The following is a 27444-nucleotide window of genomic DNA, read 5'->3' on the forward strand; positions in this document are numbered from 1 at the left end:
TGTATTTTTTAAAGGCCTTTTATAATACTCATCTTCGTGGTCTAATGACCACAACTTGAGTACCCTATTCTAATGCTTAATTTTATACATTTTAATAAGGCTACAAAGTCCTACTTTTTAATTTGATGATTTTAGAACACCACTTCAGATTCTCTAAAAGAAGTATTCTACAAATTTATGAATATTTTCTTACATTTAATTTGCCATCCACTCTCTCCTTCTTCTTCACCAGTGGAATTTGGTTAAATTGCTACTTTTAATTGTTCAAGTATTTGTCTGTATAGCTTTAAATAATACATGTACATCCCTATTACTTAGTTTTCCAGCTTAGGCAGTATTGATCCCTCATTGTCTTCTATGAAATTAATCTACCCTTGTGTCTTCCTACCTCCTCTTTAACATTCTAACCTCTCAGGTTCTGTCATGTTGTTATTTCTATATCATAAAAGTTTACACCATTCCCAATTTATTCTAGAACATTCTTCCCACCCATGCCCACTATTTAGCCATAAATCTATTGTTAAGTTGATTTGAGATGCACTACATTTACTTCTGATAGCTCCTTTCAAACTTTTGGTAGCCTAGATTCATCATTAAACACATTGTTTTGTTTTGCATTGTTTGTTTACTAGAATAGTTCATGGTGTGATAATATCTGTATTTTAAATTTTGAGGCACATCCAGTCTCTCCCTTTCTTGATATTTTTTCCTGTTTTACTTACAAGTTTCTTTCTTCCGACCTTGAAGTTCTATAACTTCATCAAGATAGATAGATGATCGCTCAGGTTCATGCTTTTCCTGGGATACAGGGAGCCTTTTTCAACATAAAAATACAGGAATATCTTTATTCCAGAAAAAAAAAATTATTCTATTACATGTCAAATTATTTTTCCATTTGTTCTATTCTTTTTCTCCTTCACAGATATCAGTTGTTTCTACATTTTATTTGCCTTCCAAAGGTATAACACAAAATTTTATTTATTCAATTTTAATAGATAACACATGATCCCAAAATACTAACTATGAAATGATACAGAAAAAAAGAATCTCTTTTTGAACCTGTGTTCCACCCACCCATTTTTTACACCATCCTCTGACAGGTAATCATTGCTATTTGTTTGTTTGCATATCCCAGTAAAGACAAAAGTATATTCTTCATGTATATATTTTTATATTATACACACCGCTCCATATCTTGTATTTTTCAATTAAAATATATATAATGATGGATATCCAATAGTTAATTAATCTAATCCCCTAATGACAAATATTTAGATTGTTTCCAATATTGCCAATAACAAACAATGCTGAAGTGAATAATTCTTTGCATATGTTATTTTACACATGTGGATTAAGTTCTTTGACCTGAATACAGGGTCAAAGAGCATACTGGGTGCATCAAAAGTAGGTTACAGTTGTGAGTACATGAGATAGAGTTCATTCTTACATTATTACTAGAGGCCCCGTGCATTAAATTTGTGCACTGGGGGGTGGAGGTCCCTCAGCCCAGCCTGCCCCCTCTCACAGTCCAGGAACCCTTAGAGGATGTCCTACTGACAGTTTAGCCCGCAGTCTGGCCGAGGAGGCTCAGAGCAGACGCCGTGTGTGTGTGTGTGTGTGTGTGTGTGTGTGTGTGTCCGCTGGGGGCCTGCCCCCAGCCGCACTGCAGAGGCTCAGAGCAGGAACCCCTCTGTGTTGATCTCTCAGGCTCCGGGCCACACGTGCGTGTTCTACTCTCAGGCTCGGGGCTGAGAGATTTATCAATTATTGCATTATTTTCCATATGAACAACTGTAAACCTACTTTTGCCCCACTTTGTATGTACTTATTTTTGTAGATATTACAAAATTTATCTCAATTTGAAGTTATTTTTGGCATTTTATGGGTGAATATATATCTCAGTATATTTCAAATTTGCACTTATGATGCATATTTTAATCTTTATCTCTCTTATCTATGTGTTGAATATCTATCAGTATGTTTAAGAGCCATTTGAATGAATGTTCAGTGCCAGCTTTCCTATTGAGTTGTTGGTTTTATTTTCAGGGGCTCTAATTCCCTAAAGAGATAATATTTTTATCTGAGATATAAGTTACCTATCATAATTATCATTTTCTCAAATCATTTTAAAACTATTTTTAAATTTTTTTTGTTTGAGTTTTCTCATCCATAATTCTGGTGGCATTAGTAGCAGTTCTTTCCTTCTGCTACTTTCTAGATCTAATATTGCTTTTAGTTCTGTAATAGTTTTATTTTTTTCTCCCACTTCTTTCCTTTTCTCTCATAGCTCATTTTATTTCTCTTTCTGGGGCTTGGCCCCCGCCACCACCTAGTCTGCCTCTGCCTCGGCCCCCGCCTTGCCAGGGCTTCATCTGGAAGGTCATAGGTATAATTAGCATATTACACTTTTATTATTATAGATAAAATTTGACCTCTTATCTTTTTCTTTTTAAAAAATCCTCACCCAAGGACATGTTTTCATTGATTCTTAGAGAGAGAGAGAGAGAGAGAGAGAGAGAGAGAGAGAGAGAGAGAGAAAGAGAGGAAAGGGAGTAAGGAAAGAGGGAATGAGGGAAGAGGGAGAGGGAGAGGGAGAGGGAGAGGGAGAGGGAGAGGGAGGGAGAGGAGAGAAACATCAATAGATTGCCTCCTATACATGCCATGACCAGAGACCAAACCCACAACCTAGATATGTGCCCTAACTGCCAATCTAACCCCCAACATTTTTGGTGCATGGGATGATGTTCCAAACAGCTAAACCACCTGGCCAGGGCTTTGTCTCTTATTTTAAAGAGGCCACAATATCTTATATTTCTTTTTTACTATGAAAATACTAGTATGTTATTTTCTGGTATATATATATTGATCTGATTTTCCTTCTGTTACTTTTGTTTCATAATTAGCTAAGCATGGGTACAATGTTGGTTCCTTTCTGATTATTTATTTCTTATTATTAGGCACACCTTTCTTTATTGTTGAAAGAAAGGTGCATCTAATAATAAAAGATGACCCAGATCACAATAACGTATGATGATACTGTCAGAGATAATGCAGGAACAGGGCAGTTTATCCTACACAATATGATACGCTTTTGTGAGTCCTTTGTGGGCTTTTTCCAATTGTTCAGCTAAGCCTGAACTTCCATTTCACTTCTCATTGCTCTCAGTGAGCTGCCCTCAGGAACAACACTTTCTCTCTTCCTGCTTCCTCCTCCCCAGTACATTTTTATTGTTCTTGTTTGTTGTGTTTTCTATTGCCTTATGTCTGCTGTGAAAGGTAGGATAGAGTAATGAAAAGAGAGTCAGACAGACCTTTTTGACCTGGCTCTCTGTCCTTGTGCTCATCATTCAATGTCCCTGAATTTTTCTCATCTGTATAGTGAATGATATGAGTATGTTATGAAGAAATTAAAGCCTATCTACATGAGATCCAGTACATATTATGAGCTCAATAAATGGATTTCAAAACCAAAGATACCCTGAAGGGGTATATAATATGTAAAGCTCTTTGATTTTATCAAATATCAGTTGCCTTGTTAAAAGCATATTTTGCTTATTTCTATTTTCTTAATTGGGTTTTATGACACTGGAGAACTAATATATTGTTGTACTTTGATCAATAGCTTTGTTATTCATGAACCATTTCACTTTATTTTCTAAATTCCACCACAGAATCTACTTTTTCTTAAAATCTACTCTTTTGTTGATGTCCATGACTAATCTTATATTTCTAATAGTTTCTCTATTTCAATTATGTTTTTGTTAATTAACTTATTTCTTCTCTTATAAAATAATATATCCTAATCTTAAGCCTTCACAACAGAGACCATATCGCCTCTGTTCACAATACACTATATTCTGTAAGAACTATACCACTATTAAGTAATGATTTTGCATGTGGATATTATGGATTCCACAGAATGAGCTCTACCTGAGCTCATTCATAGAAGATCACAGATTATTATATAATATTTATAGAATCCTTTATCATTTTGCAAACATTTCATAATCATGTAACAGAAGTCTTCACAACACTTGTATAGATTCATCTTGTCATTACTTTTGGCAAGAAAAGGAAACAAAGATGGAATGATGAGCCCAGCTGGTGTGGCTCAGTGGTTGAATGTGGACCTATGAACCAGAAGGTCACTGTTCAATTCGTGATCAGGGCACATGCCCATGTGGGCTTGATCGTCAGAGTGGATGTGCAGGAGGCAGCCAATCAATGATTCTCTCTCATCACTGATGTTTCTATCTCTCCCTCTCTTGAAAACAATAAAAATATATTTTAAAATAAAGATGGAAGGATGAAAACCTGTCAGGAACCACATCCCATGCCAAAAGGAAAAACAGGATCAGCAGCTCAGTTTCTTAATCTCTGATGTGCTGGTGTTTTGTTAAGCTAGAGTTATCTTAGCATCAGAGTAAGAAACATATATCTTCATTTCCAAGTACTATTATTTGAAAAGGGCCTGTTTGGTATTGAAGAGGAGGTTATCTTTATTTTAAAAAATAAATAAAGAGCAAATCCCAGTGATTCCTGGGACTTGGGAGTAGAGAGAGGTAGGAAAACTGCAGGCTAGGCTTAGAGGACAGAAAGGAGGTGAAGGAGATAAAAATGGTGGTGGTTGAGTCCTCATGGAAGCAGTATTTGAAAAGCAAGGCCACTGCCTTCCCTCATCTGAGGCTTCCTCTAGGGCAGTGGTTCTCAACCTTCCTAATGCAGCGACCCTTTAATACAGTTCCTCATGTTGTGGTGACCCCCAACCATAAAATTATGTTCGTTGCTACTTCACAACTGCAATTTTGCTACTGTTATGAATCATAATGTAAATATCTGATATGCAGGACGTATTTTCATTGTTACAAATTGAACATAATTAAAGCATAGTGATTAATCACAAAAACAATATGTAATTATATGTGTTTTCCGATGGTCTTAGGCGACCCCTGTGAAAGGGTCGTTTGACCCCCAAAGGGGTCGCGACCCACTGCTCTAGGGCCTGTAGGAGAGGAAGACATACTGCTGAGTCTTCATTTGGGGAGTAGCAGGAAAAGGCAGTAGCTCCTTAGCCAAATGAACCTTTCCTGACAGCTGTGAGGATATGTGTTTGTGCCACCAGGCCCTTTAGAAAATTATCCCTGAAAATTGTTAATGTCTAGTAAGTCAAAAAATCACAGCATCAAAGAGAAAACAAGATGGAGAGAGTAAATAAAGTACCAAACTTGATGTGATCTTCCAAGTATTTTTGTGGAAAACACCCTGAGTTGGGATTTAGGAGTCTTTGATCTTAGTTTCAGCAGTTTTACTATCTAACTGTGTGACTTTAGACAAACAACTTAACCTCTCTGGACCTCTGATCCTTCATTATTTAATATGAGGGGATTGGTTACTAAGTGATGTCTAAGAATTCTTTTGGAAATAAAAATTCTCCAATTTATGACAGTAGTAATTAACATTTGATGGTGCTTTACTATCTACAAATGGCTTCCCCGTACATTATCTAATTTGATCCTCATGCCAGTTCCGTGGTAGTAGTATTATAACTGTGCCCATTTTTAGGGAAGAGATTTAGAAACCACAAAATGGCAGAGCTGGCATTGAACAGATGTTCTCAAGAGGAAAATACCCCTATGGTAAGAGAAGCAGCTGATGCTGACAAGGGTAAGTAACACCAGATGATTTAGGCGGTGAGCTCTCATTTTAAGGGTGCAACGAAATTTCTGGATGCTGCAGTGGGGTAATGCTAATGCACCATGTGGAATGTTATCTGATGATGTATTTATCAAAAAAAAACTAATAAAAAGAAAATTAAAAAAAGATACAATAATTGTTACTGCACTACACCCTAATGAATTATTGTGTTCAAGGTTCCTACAAAAAAAAAGTAATATTATACTCGGCTTATGTTTTAATTGATTTATTAATATTTTATCACAGGAATGTAATTTAAACTCCTCATGATTTAGATCTCATAAACCTTTAGCATTTTGCAAATTCAAATTCCAATTTAAAGCCAGGGCGAGCAATTAACTTTTCTATCATCTTGTCAGGGGAGAAGGTTCGTGTTTAATTTGAGACAAAGTGACAGAAATATATATACACTGTATGTATTACTCCAATTTAATTTATGAGTCAGCACACCATCCACCTTCAAAATGTAGATTTAATAGAAGGGGAGGAAGAAAAGGCCGTGCTGTCATCACAGGGCTGTGATATCTGTCCTGAATTTCATATATATATATATAGTCCCTGGTTTGTTGAGATACCAGGCTAGATTGATTGCAGCTTTATTTCCAATTCTTTTGTCTTAAATCCATTTTCTAATTGTGCATATAGCATATCATCTCATGGATGTCACAGTGAGTTTCTACCCCCTACTTCTACCTCTACTCCTACCCCCTCCTCCTTTCTCAGTTTTATGTAGAGCTGCCTGCCACCCAGGTTAATCCTAAATCTAAACAAGTAAGATGCACTATGGAAAACAATGCCTTCAGATCATTTCTTTATCCCCTTTCTCATTTTCCAAAGCCATCTTTTAAATGCTCCCTACCTAAAACAAACAAGCAAGCAAAACACCTCCCTAAAACTTGATATTTTGATTTACAGGATATACTTGACAAGTTAAAACAGTGGCACTTTCCCATGATCCTTTACAAAATATGTAAGGACAGGATCAGAAGGAATGAGCTCAAACCACAGAAGTCAGGTGGAGTAAAGGGAAGTACTTCCTGTCCGTGATTATTAAACATGGGGTCAGGCTGCAGAGAGAGGTTAAGGAATTCTTCCCAGCTCTGTTTCCTATAATTCACCAAAGGCGCACAATGCTCTATGCTGATGAGATGAGTTACATGACATCTCCTCCCTGGTTCAATCAAAGGAAAGCAATTTACATCTCAAACCAGTTCTCTCATCAGTGGGACATAAAAACAGCAGAACAGAGGCACTGCAAATGTGCTTATTTATACAGCATCAGCTCAGTTGCCACTGCTCTTTATTATTTTCCTTCACTCCCTCCTCCCCTGTGTGGTGGCCATTTTGAAAAGGATGATTTAAATTCTAAAATGAGAAAAACACAGGACTAAGAACAATCCAGGACCAAAATTAACTAAAGATTTCTCGTGATTCTGACAATCACTGGCCCTTGTGATGCTAGGCCAATCCCTCTGTCTCATTTAAAAATAAAAGTGGATTCCCTTTGCAGACCCGAGGGGGGAATTAGAAGACGGTTAATGGAAACCTCTGGAAGGTAACCGGCCAGATGTGCATCACTCTCCAGGCACAGAGTGCTGTGCTACAGAGTTGAAGGCAGTGCATTGTCAAAGGGGGAGATGCTGAATGAGTGTGAGGTCTTCATTCATAAAACAAGCTTATTTTACCAACAGTCTCTATTAATGTCAGCTCGATTATGTCAGATATTTTACATTTGTACACACAGTGAAAAATCACCAAAAATGCATGCACTGCACCTGCTTACATGCAGTCATATCCCTAAAAACTGTTGCAGGGAAGGGGGGGGAAGCTCCCACAGACATGGCTTTTAGGCAGAATGTGGGATTATGGCAGAGGGGTTTAAATACATGAGGTAAAAATGGTAATCATATTCATCAAGTACACAAAGAAGTAAAAACAAGGAGCTCTAGATAATTCTTTTTAGTGGACTCACTAAAATAACAATAACAGCTTGATGAAGAGAACATGATTGTCGAAAGCTTGTCCATTTTACATTTTTCTCTTTACATCGTGCAATAAAAAGGGAGCACCTGCAGTATCTACTTATGGGTTTTTTTCCCCTTCTTCTTCTGGTGTTAAAAGAAATCATGGGGCATCATATTTGCTTTAGGAGCTACTAGTCTAATCTCAAGTATACACTCCCGAACCGCAAAGTTTCATTTGAGCCCTCCAGTAATACCTGTGCGGAGCAGAGAGGCTCTGCAGCTGGCAAAGTACAGTCTTTGTTCCACACCCTTTTTCTCCATTCAAACACATCAGCCCCTTATCACTTTGGACATTCAGCTAAAACAGACTTCTCTGTCATGATCCTTCTTAGACAAATTACACCAAGATGTCGTGTACTTTCATTACTTGGTAGCATCTACTTTACAACAGACACCAGCCACTGCAGCATCACTGTTGTGGTATCCTAATACTTACCCAAAAAATACTATTAACTATACATCGTGGAGATTTGAAGTGCATAAGAAAGCCTTAAACTTAATTACATTGGAGAGCTATGTGATCTCACATGAAATGTGAGCTATCATTAAAAATAGAAATTGCATTTACTTAATTCTTCTTACAGTAAACCAGATAATTTGAAACTTTCAAAGTTGTATAATGAGGCAAAACAATATTTTTTCAAAAAACAGAAAATGTCTTAAGAATTTAATAGAAGCATTTTACATGCCAATAGAAGCAGCTCCCCCTTTACCTTCCTTTTCCTTGCTCTTTCTTTTCCTCTATCCTTCCCTCCTTTCTTCCCTCCCTCCACCCCACCTCTCTCTTTCTTAAATTTGGGAGAGAGGTGGTAAACTTTTAGAAAGAAAATAACACTTGTGTTCCAGAATCCATATGCTTTTATTCCTCAAAGTGCTGATTTAAGGGGAAAGTTTGGATGACTTCTCATGACTTTTTTTTTTCTTATAGTCTATCTCCTTCAGGGATCAAGCTATTTCCAAACATTCCTATCGTGGCCTCCAATACTACACACAGCACTTTGTGATGTACACCAAACAAAGGCAGTCTTTTATACAAGACTGCAATAGCTAGTGAAAAAGTATATTTTCCGTTACTTTTAACAGAGTCAGTGACAAGGGAGTATGTGCATAAACCAAGCAAGGGTTCAAGCTGCACTTTAAAGGGGCAATGTCACTAATAGACACCATCCCCTCAGCTGTTCTACATGCTAGAGTCATGTCTGAGGCTTTGAAGACTCTTTTACAGGCAAAACAGGGTGAGGGTCTAACTGTTCTTTCATCTTCCAAAACCAATGAAGATACTGGAGAATAATCTACTTCTACAAGTGTCTATCACTATGAACACCCAATATACAAAATTCTGAAATATGATTGATTATATTGTTTTACAAAATGATTTGCCATTGGCCTCCTTTGAGGAGACAGCAACTCCAAGTATGTTTAATTTTTTATCTTCATAACACTTTTTAAGAAAGGTTGCCATAATATAAGGAACGTCAGTATTTTCAGAACTATCAGATATTTCCAGAAGCAGAACATCATTATGGATTACAGCATTACAACAGACAGCCCGCATATTCATGAATTTAACAATATAAATTAAACCAATGGGTAGGAGATGCCTACAGGTGACTGGGAGGGCAGATGCTTTCTAAGTGCAGAAAGGCTGAAAATAAAGTCACACCCACAGGGCTGTGCTTTCATCTTTTTTCTTGCCCTCACAGTCACCCTGCCTCTCACTGGTGTGCTCTAACTGCGGCATTCCTTCTCAAAGCACTTTCCCAGGAGTACATTGCAGGTCTTATCAGAACAGATTAGTCCTGTACCATTTGACTGAAAGCAGCCAGTCCTTTTATGGTTTTACTAAAATCAAAGTATCATGAAGACATCGTAAAATCCAAGACTGGAAATCAGATTTTGTCCTCCAGCCTTATAGGTTGTATAAGGCATATAATTACAGGTTCTACCTAGTTCTTCAGAATTTTAAAGATTGTCAAAGTTCATAAAGTGTTCCTAAGCTAAGGTCCAGCTCCGAGCGTGGGAACTTCTTTTCACCACTGCCTACAAAGTTCTTCCTCCAGACTGTGGCATGTTCAGTCTCTTTCTCTATTCTGGTCTCTATTCAAAACCCACCTTTTCAGGAGACCTACAAGCATCATCATATCTAAAATAGCTTGGCACCTTCACCCAACCCTACCCTGTTTTGTTTTCTTCATAGTATTATTTCCTAAAATTATATATTTATTTGCTTATTATCTGTCTTTCTTACCCTGGCCAGGTAGCACAGTTGGCTAGAGCATCATCCTGATAAGCCAAGTTTACAGGTTTAATCCCTGGTATGGGCACATACAAGAATCATCTCAAATAAATAAAACTTATGGCTAAGGTACTCTAGCTTACATTTTACAATTAAAACACGTCATTTTCTGCTTATAAGAGAAGGTATCACATGCAATAACCTTCATGCTCTATACAATATATAAAGTCAACATGGAAGAATGACTATTCTAGGAAGAGTGTGTTCACACCTGGTTTGAAATCACAGCCGGTTGCTGTGGAGCATTTATGGTCTGCCATTTTAGCTAGACCACTGAGTGGATGGAGTTAACCAAAGTGCTGACAAAACACACACACACACACACACACACACACACACACACACACACGCACACCCCTCTCCTTACTGTTAGAATTGGAATGCATTGCTACTTTATTTCAAGCCAACAGTAGCTAAAGAAGAGAGGCAAACATCTGAAGACCTTTGGAAGCCATTTCACCAGAGCCACCACCTGTCACATATGTGAGAAGAGGCAATCATCCATCTGTCCAGACTGGGGAATCATGAGGTCTTAAATGCCATTTACTTACCCCAATGTAGTGACTGCTTAGAAATTTTTAATCACATAATAATGAAATGACAGGATCTTTATCTATTTTTCCTTTAGATACACACTGAACCTTTTCTTTAAGGTGGCATACAACTTTTAAAATACAAACGCCAATTAACTGAGGTATTTTTTAGTAAAGAAAAAATGTCTATCATAATTTTAGTAGCAATAATAGTTCTGTAAATTTCTCTTAGCATTCTTAACCTCAGATTTCTAAGTACTATGCAAACATTAATTTACTAGGTTCTGCTGTGTTCTCTGTGTGAATTAAAATATTATCATATCTTCATTATTTTCAAATGAGAATCACACGAAAGGGCCCATGACTTGCCAAGACCACACAGCAAGAAAATTAAAGAGAGGATGAGAGGAAGAGAGGGAGAGAGGGAGAGAGGGGGAGAGGAGAGAGAGAGAGAGAGAGAGAGAGAGAACCTTTTTGAAAGTGGGTGTCCAGTGAAGATTAATGAAATAAGCTAAGAATATAACTAAAATAGCACCTGTTTTTTCTTACCTGTTTTTTCTTTCCATTCAGATTTATTTTGGAGAGGGAAATAAGCTGACACCTCAGAACAGAGGCTAATGACTCTGAATTAAATACTACAGTCATTTAAGATAGTAGTTAGCAATTACTGAGCATTCATTATGTGCCAGGCACTATTATAAGAGCTTTTGGGTATGGGGACTTTGTGTCTTGTCCATCACTGGATCCCTAGGGCCTAGAACTGTGCCTGGGCCAGAATGAATATTGAATCACTACTTATTGTAATAAATGTATGAATGAGAGAAGCATTCTTGGTTCCAAATGACTAAACTGTCTGAATTTTTAAACACAATCTGTTTTGTAAGTTGAGAACAGCCTATATAAATGTCTGCTCTTTAAAGTCCAGGAGAGAGGAAGAGATTTGATTTGAACCAGTGTGTAACTAAATCTAGGGTAATGGTGAGTCTCTTTATAATAGAGTTTATTTACTTAACAAATATTTATTGAACACACACTGTGTCAGGTATTGTAAGAGGTTCTGAAATAGAGACAAAGTCCTTGTTGATGCAGAACTTAAATTATTGTTTATGTGTCTGAGAGGAGGATGTTTTTATATGTAATGTAATTATGAGGTAAAAATTTTCTAGAAACCAGTGATTCTTGTTAGTTTGTTTTTAGCATCCTAATTTGCTAATGCTTTGACAATTCAGTCTTTTACTGGGTGTCCCTGAGGAAACTATAGCAAAATGTAGGTGTACTGATTGATTAAAACATCCTATATAATAGAAGCCCAGCAACCAAATGGCGAAACAACCAGAACGACGGGTCAACCAGTTGCTATGATGCACACTGACCACCAGGGGCAGACATTCAATGCAGGAGTTGCCCCCTGGTGGTCAGTGTGCTCCCACAGGGGGAGCGCCACTCGGCTGACCAGGATGAGCGGTGCTCCCACAGAGGAAGCAGCAGCTCAGAGGGTGGGTCCACAGCTGCTTGGCTGACTTGGTCATGCCCCCCACCAGTGCATGAATCCCGTGCACCTAGCCTCTAATGTATACATAAAGAGGAGTGGCTCTCTGACAATTACCAAGACAATTTGATGAATGCATGAAAAGTTAACTTATGCATCAGGGTAAGTTCTGAAGGGTTTGAGTTATCTATTTATGTTACCCATATTGTCAATTCCAACTTCCTCTATGCAAACACACTCTTGAATTTCATTTGGACTGCCTCGACTTGGAATCTAGATGCAGATCAAGAATGAGACCATTTCGCCCTGGCTGGTGTGGCTATCAGTTGGTTGAGCATCGTACCATACACTGAAAGGCCACTAGTTAGATTCCCGGTCAGGGCACATGTCCAGGTTGCAGGTTCAACCCTGGTATGGGTGTATACTGGAGGCAACCAATCAATGTTTCTCTCTCACATTGATTTTTGTTTCTCTCTCTCTCACCCTCCTCTCCCTTCCTCTTTCTCTGAAGTCAATAAAAGCATTTTTTTTTTAAAAAAGGAGGCCACTTCAATGAAAGAAATAAAGAAATGCACAAAATATTAGAATATAAATAAGGGTTTACAAATTCCCTATCACATGTGGGCTAATTAGAAAAGTTACTGATATAAAGGCTGGCAATCTCATCTGTGGTCACCCCATGGGATTATAACATGTGCTATCCTTGTTGACTACACAAATTCTATCAAAGCACAACTGACCAAAGCATAGCTTATTGAGGAGCATGCATAATTGACTTTATTTCACTCTGATAATCCACTTGAGATGTTTAGTTTTACGAAAACAATCTCAGTTCTTTTGGCTTCACTTTTAGGACATGAAATCAAGCTTCTGTAAATATTTTTGCTTGTAAACTGATTCGTAAAATATGCTAGGGAAGCTTAGCTTTATAAGAAAACCAAGGAGGCCTAGGCAACCTACATTTGATGTTTAACCACTGCTAGAAACCCACTTGAGACTTATTCCTCCTCTAAAAATTAAGCTGAAATATCTTTTTGCTGCGAGTTCAGTAATGCTGGGAAGACATTCTAAACACCTGTTGGCAAAGGAAGAAAATAAAAAAATGTGATATTGATGTATTTGATTTTCAAGAACATTGAAATTAAGAACTAGATACAGGTGACAGGTCTGCTTCAACCTGCTTGCTCTGTGCATTTGTAAAGCTGAAATCTGATATCTAAATTCACTATTCAGAATTATTCAACATTTCTTTTCTGTTTATACAGGTTCATGTCAATGATGCAACAGCCCCAGGCATTCCACTACCAATCTCCTTGTACATGTCCATTGACATTGTCTCTCTCAAATTCAATCCAGTAAAACTGAATAGCATTAAATAAAATAGTCTGCATGAATCTCAGTATTTCTCTTCTCTTATTGTATTTTACTCCTTATCATTTCTTATTTATTTAGCCAAGGCAAAAAGGTTTCCAGACTCAATTACCTTTTCCCTATTAGTCTCCTATTTCTTATTTTTTTTCCTTTGAAATAAATTTGTTCATGTCAATTGCCAAAAAATACAAGCCTTGTAATTCTATGAAAATAATAAGAGTATAGTAAAGTAATTGCTATCATATAGCAGAGAGAACATTTCCATCTGATGTTTACCATAAAATGTTCATCTCATTCCAATAGTTTTCACATGATATCCATAACTATTGCCTATTGTGAGAAGATTCCAAATTGTAGCAGGCAGATGGGTGGTAGGTAACTCAGGGGGAAACTTAGTAAGGAAGACAGGTTTCTAGCTATGCCTTCAGGAACTGACATTAAAAAGGAGCTAAGAAAGATACAAAAGTGTTGAGGATGACATGAAACTGGCTTATGATTTCTCTCACTTCTTTCAGGCAAGAGGGTAACCCTACATTTCTCCCCTTCATTTCCTCATTCCCTTCAACCAGTACATGAATTTTACATTCCACCTTCAAGGTTGCCCTTAATATTAATTTTAACCTGATTTCATGTATATGTAAATATTTTGAGTGAAAGTGCATTAAGATACAATATGATTTTCTCTGGAGTTCAAGTTCCATAAGCAACAGCCAGATGACAGCCAACCTCTCATTAATTTCTTGGGAGGGGGAAATCAGTAAATTTTTTAAGTCCTTCATACAGGATTGCCATTTATTATAAATTGTGCTGAAAGACCCCCCACACACACCAAACTGAAGCATGTGGCATTTAATCCATCACACAGAAGGATCAAGGATTGAGTCAACACTTCTAGGGCTTCCACCCCATCCCAAACAAGCATTTCCACGGTGTCATTTCCATGGTGTTTAGACCTTCAAACAAACACATTTGTCTAAAAACAAATACATATGTAGGAAAACAGTTCTCCAGGGTGCGTGCCTTTTTAGCTGCTTTTGGTTGACAGATGAGAAGTCAGATACTACATTCTGAAATTCTGAGTCTTTTTGTCTTTAGGTACTGGAGGAAATATTTGGTCCCAGGCAGTGGACCCTACATGTCTTCTATTAAATGGGCAAAAAGAGGACCTAGACTTTTTGTCCTGTAATAGACTCCTCCTTGGCTTCCTGCTACCTCCCAGTCATTGGTTTTAACTTCATTTTGAGTATACATACAATCAAGCTGAATTAAAAGCATCATTTTCATTCTTTCTCAAAAACTGTTTCCTAAGAGATGTATTTCAAAATAAGGCTATCTACAGCATTAAATATATGTCCATATACTTTCAATACCTCTCTAGATTTCATAAATCTTACTTATCCATTCCAGTACCAACTGATATAATTTGAGGAAAACTGAAGAAATCTCTCCTCTACAACTTTCCTTCGCTTGAAATTTTGTCTCTTAAAATTCATAGATGACAGCTGTGTTGCTAAAAATCCTTCAGTTCTATATTACTGTGGGAAGGGTACTATTTTACTCCTATTAGAGATGAGGAAACTAAGGTACAGAGAAGTTAAATAACTTGCCTACAGTTTTCAGGTAAAGAGCCAAGATTTAAACTCATGGAATCTAATATCAGAGCCTTAACCATGATATTACAGGCTTTCCTGAAAAGTAGACATTAATAGAGAGAGATGATTAAATGCATTATTGTGGAGTCAGTATAAATTCAAATCCTAATTTTACCACTTACTATCTGTGTGGCCTTGGGCAAGGATCTTAACCTCTATGAACCTTTATTTCCTTGGGGCTATAAAAAGTAGTAAGTAGGGAGGCCGGGGGTAATGTTAAGGGGGGGAAAAAAAGGAGACATATGTAATACTCTGTAATACTTTAAGCAATAAAACAAAATTTTTAAAAAAGAGTTAAATAACAAAAAAAAAAAGTAGTAAGTAGTCATCAGTATTAAGACTTTTACATGTACCATTTAATTCCACAATAACTCAGCAAGATATTCAGTACTATGATGCTCAATTTAGAGATGAGAAAAATGAGATCAAGTAACTTGTCTATTGTTATCAGTAAGTGGTGGAGATAGAATCTGAATAAGGGTAGTCACACTCCACAAACATATGTTTAATCATTATTTTGGTAATAATATCTACCTCTGGGGTTGTTGGCTCTGTTTTGGTCAGAATTAAATTAGGTAAAGCATGAATAATGATCTTTTTTATGTGTCACCTTGACTGGGCCACATGGTACCCAGATATTTGGGCAAATATTTGAGGGTGTTTTTGGAGAAGGTTAGCATTTGAATGGATAGACAAAGTAAAGCAGATTACCTCCCTGAAGTGGATGGGCCCTATCTAGTCAGTTGAAGGCCTGCACAGAACAAAAAGGCAGACTCTACTAAGAGTAACAGTGAATTCCTCCTGACTGGGACATCTGTGTTTTGTTTTGTTTCTGTCTTTGGACTCAAACTAAAACCTTGGCTCATCCTGATTTTTGAGCCTGCCAGCTTTCAGACAGGAACTACACCATCAGCCCTGCTGATTCTCAGACCTTCAGACTTAGATTGGAACTATACCGCTGCTTCTCTCAGGTCTCCAGCTTGTCATCCGCAGATCTCGGGACTTGCCAACCTCCATAACTGTGTGAGCCAGTTCTTACAATAAAGCTATCTTTCCCTCAATCTCTCGTTTCTTTTCTTCTCTTTCTCCTTATCTACTATCTATCATCCATCTATCTATCTATCTATCTATCTATCTATCTATCTATCTATCTATCATCTATCATCATCTCTATCTCTCTTTTTCTCTGTAGATACCTGACCAATATAGCATGTAAAGTACATTGTGTCTGACATACAATAGTCAATAAATGATCCAACCGAAAAGAACTGCAGGATAGCAAAACCTCTTTGATGAATGAGAACCAAGGTAGGTCCAGAGGAGAATGAATAATCTGGGCACAGGGATCTTACAAATGGAGGATGCAAATTTTAAAACACAATCTGTGGCTAGGTCAGATGATTAGCTTCTTTATGCAAAGTTAGAGAAGGTAGCAAAACTAGTTTGCTCCAGACATCAGAATACTGGTAAAAGCTATTCCTCTCTTCTCCTACACTGACCTGGAAGGGAATTTTGGTTCTTGACTGCAAGGTCAGTGAAAATACAGATGTGACCTTCCCCTTTGATAGGTAAGAAGTTACAAGGAAAGCGAAAGAATTAACAGAGATATTTTAACACCTGAATTACAGAGCACTAATCCAACCAGTCCAACTCCTACAAGTGCATTTTCTTCCCAGCTACAAACTACAATGAATGAAAAGACTATGGAACAGGTTAGGTCCCCAAGGTTTTCAGTTAAAAAATATGACAAAGATGGCAAATTTAAATTTCTTAACATATGTGATTTACATTGGTATCCTTGAAATACTGATTCTATTACCCTCACGCTCTGTGCTCATCACTCAGGAACACCAACCCCTGATAAATCTCCTTCTGAATATCATTATTCAGTTAGGGTTAGTCAGTATCCTACTTCAAGGTGTTCACGAAGAAAATAAGTGAGCTCTCCTTTTGGTCTTAGTGAACATGTGTTTCTCTCATCATCTAAGATAAAAATTAAGAAAGCTACAACAGCTAGGAAAGGAAGAAAAAGCAAATTGATTTTTAAAGAAAATAGAAAATAAAAGCAATTCATCCAATTCCAATGTGTGGCATCTATGCTGATTTTTCTCAAGGAAAAGTGGTTATTGTTGCCAAAATCCCCAGAGTAACCACAGCTGACATATTTCCCAGCATTAGAGCACTTGGCAACGGGCAATAAGGCCTGCTCCTTTCCCAAGCAGATGAAAAGCTAGGCACTCCCCAAACAAAACCAATGCAGCTTTTCTCCAGCTCCCTTTATGTCTCCTAAGCATTTTGTCCTGTGCAATGGGAAGCCCATGGAAAAACCCTGTTCTACCCAAAGCATCTAAACCAATATAATAAGTTTATATATTCTTCTGGCTACATTGACTTTAGAACCTACCATCCGGACAAACTCAAATATTGCCACTGCTAATGTACACATTAAAATTGTACCAAGTTCTGAGGAGTACTGTCAATAAACAGGAAAATAAGTCCTGCTAAAGAATATCTAAACATGCAAAGGGATGCAAATAAATCCCCTACCATACACAAGATCTTTGTTTATACAAGTTGAACATGATCAATGGAAGAGGATATTCAAAATACTTTTTATTAAACAAAGTGTCATCTTTGATTAGCTTATACCAATAGAATTCTTCCAAATATTTTTTTCATAATAAAATGTGTATAGATTGGTTTGATTATTTTTCACTCTTATCAGAGGGAAAAAAATCATGTGACTTACGGTGTTTCCTCTTACATAAAAGCAGAAAGCTAATTTCAAGGCCTACCACTTAACAACAAATGCTTCCATTTTTATTTTTATTAAAAAACAAGCCTAGTTCGTTATCTAAGTTCTATGTATTATTTTCTACTTTTCTCACAATAAACTACATGTGTAATATTCCATGAGTGTTACTACCAATATTTTTTCCTGATGGCCGCAGCTTTTCTAACTTTTGTGTAGTCATATATTTAATGTTACATAATACAGTGGGAATTCCATTTTTAAAAATATAAAGTGTAGATTTATGAAATTGCATTTCTTTTTTAATACCAAAAAATAAAAAGAAAGTTTCCAAAATGGACATTAGCTAGAGTGAAAAATCCACCTTATAAAAAATGTGTTATGTCAGGAAGTTTGCACATAGTCCTTGAAATCCCAGCCCTGGGATGGCACCACGCTCTCAAGCACATTCACATATGTCAGTGGTTTTAATCCATCTCACAGAGAATAATTTCATGACTCAATTTTACCCTGGAACTTTAATTCCTAAATAACAACATTAACTAACTGTTTTATTAGAAAATGTTTACTAGCTAACATTTCTTATAGGAATATTGATTATTGACCACCTATCCCTCCGAAAATTATTCTGACATAGCAATGGCTGAAGAGAAGACCTTTTTCCTCTGAACCTTGTGGTTAACATGAAATTGCTTTGCTTATTTGACCCCTAACAAATAAAAGGAAATAAATTAAGATCAGCATGTAGGTGAAATGCCCTAGAAATGAGGCCATCTTCAGGGGATCGCTGTCTAGTATGAATTATACCACACATATTGATTGGCCATCATCACTCAACTTTTATATTTTTTAAAGAGGTAAACTTAACATCAGAGCATAAGTCATAGAAAAAGTTTATAGACTATTTATATGAAACAGTGGAACAATTCTGAACTTCTGAATTTCACTTTTCACAGTGTTATGGTGGTAAAAATGTGAGAACAAAGTTATGTCCCAGGTTATACCTAGTTTTGATGCAAAGAAATAGTAGCCAGGAAAAAGAAATGTATATATATATATATATATATATACACACACACACACACACATATATACACACACACACATATATATATACACACACACATATATATTAGATATTAGAGGCCTGGTGCACAAAAATTTGTGCACTCGGAGGAGGGGGGCGCGCGGTCCCTCAGCCCGGCCTGTGCCCTCTCACAGTCTGGGACCCCTCGGAGGATGACCACTTGCTGGCTTAGGCCTGCTCCCCGGGGGATTGGGCCTAAGATGGCAATCAGACATTCCTCTGGCAGCCTGGCAGCCTTCGGGGGATGTCCACTTGCCAGTGGGGAGCAGGTCTAAACTGCAGTCGGACATCCTTAGCGCTGCTGAGGAGGCAGGAGAGGCTCCCACCACCACCGCTGTACTGGTAGCCATCAGCCTGGCTTGTGGCTGAGCAGAGCTCCTCCCCTGTGAGAGCACCCTGACCACCAGAGGGCAGCACCTGCATTGAGCGTCTGCCCCCTGGTGGTCAGTGTGTGTCATAGTGACCAGTCATTCCCAGTCATTCTGCTGTTAGGGTCAGTTTGCATATTACCCTTTTACTATATAGGATAGAGGCCTGGTGCACGGGTGGGGGCCGGCTGGTTTGCCCTAAAGGGTGTCCCGGATCAGGGTGGGGGTCCCACTTGGGTGCCTGGCCAGCCTGGATGAGGGGATGATGGCTGTTTGCAGCTGGTCACACCCCCTTCAGGGTGGGGGTCCCCACTGGGGTGCCTGGCCAGTCTGGGTGACAGGCTGAGGGCTGTTTTCAGGCTGGCGGGTGACTGAAGCTCCCAACTTCTCCTTTTTTTCTTTTTTTTTTCTTATTCTGGGATTTATTTACCTTCTATGGCTGTCACTGGAACTGAGAGCCAACTTTAACTCTGAGGCTCGGCTCCAGCTCTGAGACCTCGGCTGCTGAAAGCAGGTATCTGCATTTGTTTGGCTTCTATAATTGAAACACTGTTGCAACTCCAGCTCTGAGGCCTGGCTGGCTGAAAGCAGGTTTCTGGGGTTTGTTTAGCTTCTATAATTGCAACATTGTTTCTTAGAGTGCAGCTCAGAGGCTGGCAGCGGCAGGCGGGGAACCTTGGCTTCCTCCATCACTGGAGCAAACAAGTCTCCTGTTTGCTTCAGCTGCCTGGCTGCTGGCCGCCATGTTGGTTGGCAGTTAATTTGCATATCGCCCTGATTAGCCAATGGGAAGTGTGTCGGAGGTATGGTTAATTACCATGTTGGTCGAAACTGGTTTGGCTCAGTGGATAGAGCATCGGCCTGCGGACTGAAAGGTCCCAGGTTCGATTCCGGTCAAGGGCATGTACCTGGGTTGTGGGCACATCCCCAGTAGATGTGCAGGAGGCAGCTGATCGATGTTTCTCTCTCATCGATGTTTCTAACTCTCTATCTCTCTCCCTTCCTCTCTGTAAAAAATCAATAATAAAATATATATTTTTTTTAAAAAATTACCATGTTTGCCTATTATTAGATAGGATAGAGGCCTGGTGAGCGGGTGGAGGCCTGGTTTGCCCTGAAAGGTGTCCTGGATCAGGATGGGGGTCCCGCTGGGGTGCCTGGCCAGCATGGGTGAGGGGCTAATGGGTGTTTGCAGCTGGTCACACCCACTTCAGGGTGGGGCTCCCCACTGGGGTGCCTGGCCAGCCTGGGTGAGGGATTGATGGTTGTTTTCAGACTGACCAAGCCCCCTGGCGACCGAAGCTCCCAGCCTTTCCTTTTTTTTTTTTTTTAATTCACTCCCGCTCCGTAGCCATGCCGACTGGAAGCAGGTATCTGGGGTTTATTTACCTTCTATAATTGAAACTGTGTTGCTTTGAGAGGAGGCAGCAGCCGGCCAGGAAGCTTGGCTTCCTCCATCATTGGGGCAACCAAGCCTCCTGTTTGCTCCAGCTCCATGGCCATGGCGGCTGGAAGCAGGTATCTGGGGTTTATTTACCTTTTATAATTGAAACTTTGTTGCTTTGAGAGGAGGCAGCAGCCGGCCGGGTAGCTTGGCTTCCTCCATCATTGGGGCAACCAAGCCTCCTGCTTGCTCTAGCTCCATGGCTGCCGGCCGCCATCTTGGTTGGGTTAATTTGCATATAGTCGCTCTGATTGGCTGGTGGGCGTGGCTTAAGGTGTAGCAAAGGTATGGTCAATTTGCATGTTTGTCTTTTATTAGTATAGATATATATATTTATTTATAAATATATATATATTTAAATATATATATATATATATATATATATATATATATAAAATTTTTTTTCTTAAGAAAATACCCAAAGAGGGGGAGGAAAAAATCCCTTGGTCAGTCTTGGGCACATTCAATATAGGCAGCAAAAGCCTCTCTGCTCTTGCTTTCACTTCCCAAATGAAATGTCTCTCCATTCCATGTATCCCTCACAAGCATTCCACACACCCTTCCCATTCATTTTTCTTTCCATCTTTATTTTTTTCCTCTTAGTCTAGTAAAATTCTGACACTTTATGAGGGGTAACCTCTGCCCTCCCCACTGCCATTATCACTTTCCAGTCTGTTTTCCATTCCCCTGATTCTATGTTATCAAAGTCTTGACACCCAGCTGGCATGACTGAGTTCTTAGAAAGAAAGAAAGGGAGGAGAACTGGGAATAATTCTCTACTGTGATAGAAGAAAAGAGGAAGGTTATGAACACTTACATGACAATATTTTTATACCAACCACATGCATGCAGACGTCAAAGCTTTGTAAACCACTGGCAAGTGCCCTCTTATAATCTTCTCTGCCCATCTCCCCCACCTATCTCATATTATAGTTACTTACTAACATTAGGTATTAACTTTCAACATCGGGGTAGAAAAATTAGGGTACCAGATGGTCTCCTTTTTTCTTCCAGTCTATGTCCCTCCCCCAAATGAGCAGCTCTGCTAAATCCATTTTTCAGTATCTCTGACTTCTTGAATAGTGTGAGTCATAATCTTACTTTTACTTTTAGAGGTCCCTTTCATCTCCTTTGGGTCAGAACAATATTGTTCTTATTTATCTTCCTTTTTGTCCCAAATATCCTACCACTGGCTGAAGCTAAATATGCTACTAGTACAAAATTTGTCTTCCTCACTAAAAAAGACCAATCACCTTCAACTTCTGGGATCCAAACCATCCAGTGTAGGAACTCTTTTTAATTATAATCATTAAAAGTGACTTAAACTCTTGTAAGTTTAAATGAGATATAGCAAGCAGTATTAAAAAATATATGGTTTAGGAAGATGAAGTGAATTGTCTAAGGTCATACAGCAAATGTGGAGTAGAGCTTAGATTCAGATTTGGACCTTCTTTCTCACATGATCCTTTATTGTCCTTTTTCCTGTATTCATTGGCTGTTAAATCTTCCCCTTCTTTTTTCTTCATTAAAAAAAAAAAACAACACAAAACTGATGTCCATATTGTTGCAACACAATGTTCTTTTTACCACAAATATACACTTATTTTGGAAAGCTAGGATTATTCACACAATACTTTAAACAGCTCTTAGATCCTTCATAATATGCTGCCAATCTACATATCTAGTCTCCCATTGTGTCGCCTAATTCCCTGCCTTCTGGCTACCAATCAACTTTTTGTACACATAAACTCTTATCTCCACCTAGAGTTCATTTTCTCTTCCCCTTTTCCATAAGAAAAAATATACTTTAAGAACTTTTTTTTAAAGGTCAAATTCAAATATTATTTTCTCCAGGAAGCCTTCCTAATATCTGCTCCATGAAGTTTTCAACATATTCACTTGCACAATATATTCCCCACTGGTACATCATGTGTGCTACTGCTCTATACTTCCTGTCCCTTGCTAGATTGTGCGATTTTACTGGTAGAGCACATGCTAAATATTAGGAATACAGAGGTTAATTAAGGACACTATCCTTGCCCTCAAGAAGTTTCTACTGTAGTCAGGAGGCAAAACCATAAAAAATTATAGTCCAGCTCTCACCCAGACAGCATATTTCTATGTAATTGGCTTGAATTCTAGTTGCACACATATTTTTGTTATAATCAAGGCTATGTTACATATGGTAAAAATAAGTAGCTAAAAATGGACTCAGAATAAGCAGGAAATGGTCAAAGTATACAAATAAGAGAACAAAGAGAAATAATCTATAAAGATGTAATGAGAGAAAAAAATTACTGAGTTAATTGAAGTACAGGCTTAATGCAAGAAAAAGCAGCTTGGGGAGAAGTTGAATTAGTTCAAGATATTTTTGGTAGTGAGAGCCAGAAAGGCTACAGTTGCCAGAAATGAAAAAGGGACTGACAATGGAGCAAAGCTATGTTCCAGTGTGCCACCGGGCATTGAGTTCAGTGATTTATACAGTTTATTTCAGCTAATACTCATAACCACCCTGTGCAGCAGGAACTGTGAGGAAACAGAGGCTCACAGCAGCCATACTTGCTCGCTAGCAACTGAAGAGCCAAGATTCAAACTCAGGACTAATTCAAAAGTCTACCTTTTATGAATTCAATTCTGGCCTAAATACAAGAAAGTGGTGTCAACAAAATTGACCAAAAATTACTTTATTTTCTCAATGATTAAAGTCTAAGAGAGATTTTATATGATCCTAAAGTTCTTCAGAGGTAATAAAGAATAAATTTATTTTATAGCATAACCAGCTAATAAACTCTAGCACAGCTTACCTTGGAAACCATCTGGCTTAAACCTCTTTTTGCAAGTATTAAAGACACTAAGACCAGCTAGTTGAATCATAGATTACTAGGGAGAGAAATATAAAGAGAAAAAAAAGTGCAAAAATCTTTGTCCTTAAGATTGAAGATCATGAGAAAAATCCCATCTCATCCTGTGTAGCTGAGTTCCACAATGCCAGGCATCTTGTCTCTTTTTGACCAACATCTCCATGATCTAAGACAGTAAACGGTACTGTTACTAAAACACAGTACACATTTTATGAAAGAATGTGCTCAAATAATATTTGTTTCATGAAGGGGTAAACAGGTTTGTGCATAAGAGTTGTGTGATGTGGGTTCAAGTACACAATTAATCAGGAGACCGGCCATATTAGATGTTACTAAATTAACTTTTATTTGCTACTTTAATAACATCATTTTCTACTTAAAACTTTCCAGTTACATTTTAAATGGTTTCAAACGCCTTTTTCAGGATTCAAGAGTTTAGTGTACCATCAATGAATGGAATTTTCAAGGGGTCCTTTGGTTAAAATCATTAAAAAATAATTTAAACGTATTAAGAAATAACAAAAAAGTTTAATTAGTAAAGTAGTAATATGAAAATTTCATCTTTATCTTAGTTTCAGGGGGTGTAGAACACAGAAGCAATGTTTTATTTCTAAAACCATGCTCCCATGAAGCTGAGCAGAAGGACTGCTTATAACAGAATTTCCCAGCCAAATTCTCCAAGGGCCCCCAACAGGCTTTCTCAATTTGTGGGCACTGTCCTTTAACAATCTATTTCTTTCCAGATTCTCCTTGGAAACCAAAGATTTATATCATTTTCTTCATATTTTGAAATAAAAATGGTCCTGGTTAAAAATGGAAACTGAAAGTGTGTCTTTATTCCCAATAATGCTACCTGGACAAATACCTCATTAATATAGACACCACCAATGACTTTGCAGCATTCTTAACATTATTTGGACATTTCCAGAAATCGAGCTCACTACAAGTGTTTGTGAAGATGAGTCATGATTGCATATACGCCTAAAAAGGAATGGTAAGTAAACACTCAGTCCATTATAAAGGGAAAAGCAGATCCTCCTTTTTATAAATGATTTATAAATCTCCTATTCAGATTCCAGAGTAAAGGAAAAGTCATATGAACTGAAAACACTTTTGCAAATGAATATTCACATAGTAATCCTGAAATGCTTTCTGCTCTTTGAATATATTTAAACAAGTAGGTATCACAGCATTTCATTGACAGCTTATCAGACCACAGAACAGAACAGGACAGAATAAAAAGGGCTTTCCTAGGGGAGTTCCATGGCCATTGTTCTATAAAAACATGTGAACATATTACTATAAACGCATCTTCACAGGAAGTCACCAAGCTTAATAAGCCCAGACCTGCAAGTTAATATTGAAATCCACTTTGATTTCAGCAGGAACAAAGCTCATCTAACTAGGAGCTATTACATAAAACCCTTATTGTTATATTTGTCATCATCACCACTCTCAGTAGAGACCATTGCCAGCACCAAGAAGTCCTCAGTTCATCTCACGAAATATGGTACACAGATGACCATCCCAATAACAATACAGTGGTGAGATGGCCCTGTTTATGTTACCAGAATGGCAGTCCCTTAATTTTTCAATTCTCTTTATTGATGTCCTCTTTCTTGTATAGGTCTATTAGATTCTACTTCCTCTACTGTCCTCCCAGGAATTGGTGCTTGCCAACTACAATAAGTTGTTTTGACAACTTGTCTAGCTATACAATACTCTTGTTTCTTTCCCTCTGCAGTCTTTTTTGCTTCAAATGAGTGCCTTCAAAATATAGCAGAGATTACCCAACTAAACTATGAAATGGGGAAAAACAGCTTTCTATGCATAAGCACCATCCTGCCAAAACCACACTCTTTTGTGTGCTCATAGTTCTCTTTCCTTTCCTCTTTACTTTTGTGGATAAATCCCCCTTGCTATCTTGTCTACTAGTATCTTAATGAGGAATGACTGCCGTGACTACCCCCATACAGGGACGCCATTCACTGCCAGCACCTCTGCTCTCCTCATGTGCTCCAAGAAGAACTGATTAGCACTTTGCATAATTAACCTGATTAGCACTGTGCATAATCAAACTGATTAGCACTTTGCATAATTAAAAAGAAATAATAATAATAACAATAATAAGCACTAAGTAATATCAAAAGCTGTTAGTCCCACAGCCCTTTGGTTACCTCCAAGATAAGTTCAGTGCAGCCTATTTTGCATCTTCACATAGAAATTTTTTTCTTTACCTCAAAAGTCAAGAAAATAAATGTGTTTTCAATCCATAGACCCATTATGATTTTCATACCATATCAGTTACCAAAATAAGCTCTTCTTGCCCATACTTGCATATTTTACCCATGCCAAAATGGAGAAAATGTGGATATAAAACCAAATCAGCAAAAAATATTTGGAATAAAATTAGAGCCAAGATAGTTGCTGCTGCTATAGACATGTAATTACCCGTGCATTGTTTCAGGATGATAGTGCAGTATATGAAAAAAAACTAGACAACCTGTCAGGAAAACCTGGCCCTGACACTTGCTGTATGATCTAAGGTATTACACATATATGCTGCATCCCATTCTATGTCCCTATACCACTTATCCCCTAAATTGTATTTCATACCATAGACAACCTTACACATTATGATTAATACTAAAAATTTATATTTTAATGCATTAGAATTAAGAAGTTACAAAGTCATTTTGCATATTTTATCTTATTTCCTATTCAATGGCTGAATGTGATTAAAATTTTGACTTGGAGTTATAATTTAACTTCAGTCATTATTGTATCCATCACAGCACTCATTTGTGTTTCATAGAGGTTGAAATCAAGCTATTGATGGAAACTCATAAGAAAATAGGAAAAAAATCTAGTATATTTCTATTTACTTGGGACTGCAACTTAGAGAATTCTGCAACTCCACCCCACCATAGCCAACCATCTGCTCCTTGAGGCCTACATGGCTTAGTTCAGTTCAATTTCTTTCAAAATATGATCTCAGAAACTCTTTAAAGAGAATTTCTCTCTCATGATTCCATAATATTTTACCTGTAACTCTACTTTGTACCATTTGCTACGCATGAAGTATGTGTGTGTGTGATTCCTCTGGAAGACTAGGAACTCCTAGAGAGAAACTACTATGCCTACTCTTTACTCTATAATAGCTGCCACAATGAGTGATGCACATGCTGAGCAGCCAACACATTTGTTACAATTGACTTGAAGAAACTCTACAGGAAAGTCTTTTTTTCAGTGTGCATCTATCATATAACTGCTATCTGCAAACCTGAGGAATTACTTCACTAATTGTTTGCTGGGAACTACACAGTATTTGACATACCCATAACCACTTAACTTACCCTTAAAATGTTTAATGTATGTAAAATTATGTTTCATTTATTTATTCATTCAGTCATTCACTTAGTCATTCAAAAGTAAATGTGAGTGCCTAGTAAGGGCTATGCTTTGTCCTCAACATTTAATACAGCATTGGTCAAGCTCAAAAGGAACTGCTGGTTCCTCTCAAAGAACTTATAGTCTACATATATTTTAAAAGGCCTCCAGTAGCCTTTAAGTAGCTAGGGTGAAGTGGTATAGAAGGGGACCTTAAAGTAGTCAAGATGATCAACTGCAAGGTACCTAATATGGAGCTACTATCCCAGTGGTTCTCAACCTTCCTAATGCCGCGACCCTTTAATACAGTTCCTCATGTTGTGGTGACCCCCAACCATAAAATGACTTTCGTTGCTACTTCATAACTGTAATTTTGCTACTGTTATGAATCATAATGTAAATATCTGATATGCAGGATGTATTTTCATTGTTACAGATTGAACATAATTAAAGCATAGTGATTAATCACAAAAACAATATGTA

General features: G+C 37.8%; 1 protein-coding gene across 3 annotated transcripts in view; it reads right to left on the minus strand.

Moving 5' to 3' along the window:
* The window catches only part of ZBTB20 (zinc finger and BTB domain containing 20), an 862593-nt gene that overhangs the window by 574330 nt on the left and 260819 nt on the right, over positions 1–27444 (minus strand). For 2 of the 3 annotated variants that reach the window (XR_011470308.1, XM_070406231.1), the window contains one exon: positions 723–814. The exons of the other annotated variant lie outside the window; for it this stretch is intronic. The gene's annotated coding sequence lies outside the window, so the exon portion shown is untranslated. The remainder of the gene's footprint in view (positions 1–722; positions 815–27444) is intronic. 3 annotated transcript variants of the gene reach the window in all.

Source organism: Myotis yumanensis, unplaced genomic scaffold, assembly GCF_028538775.1.
Source record: "Myotis yumanensis isolate MYYU_CA2020_CCGP unplaced genomic scaffold, mMyoYum1.0.hap1 SCAF_2, whole genome shotgun sequence".
NCBI classification, from domain to species: Eukaryota; Metazoa; Chordata; class Mammalia; order Chiroptera; family Vespertilionidae; genus Myotis; species Myotis yumanensis.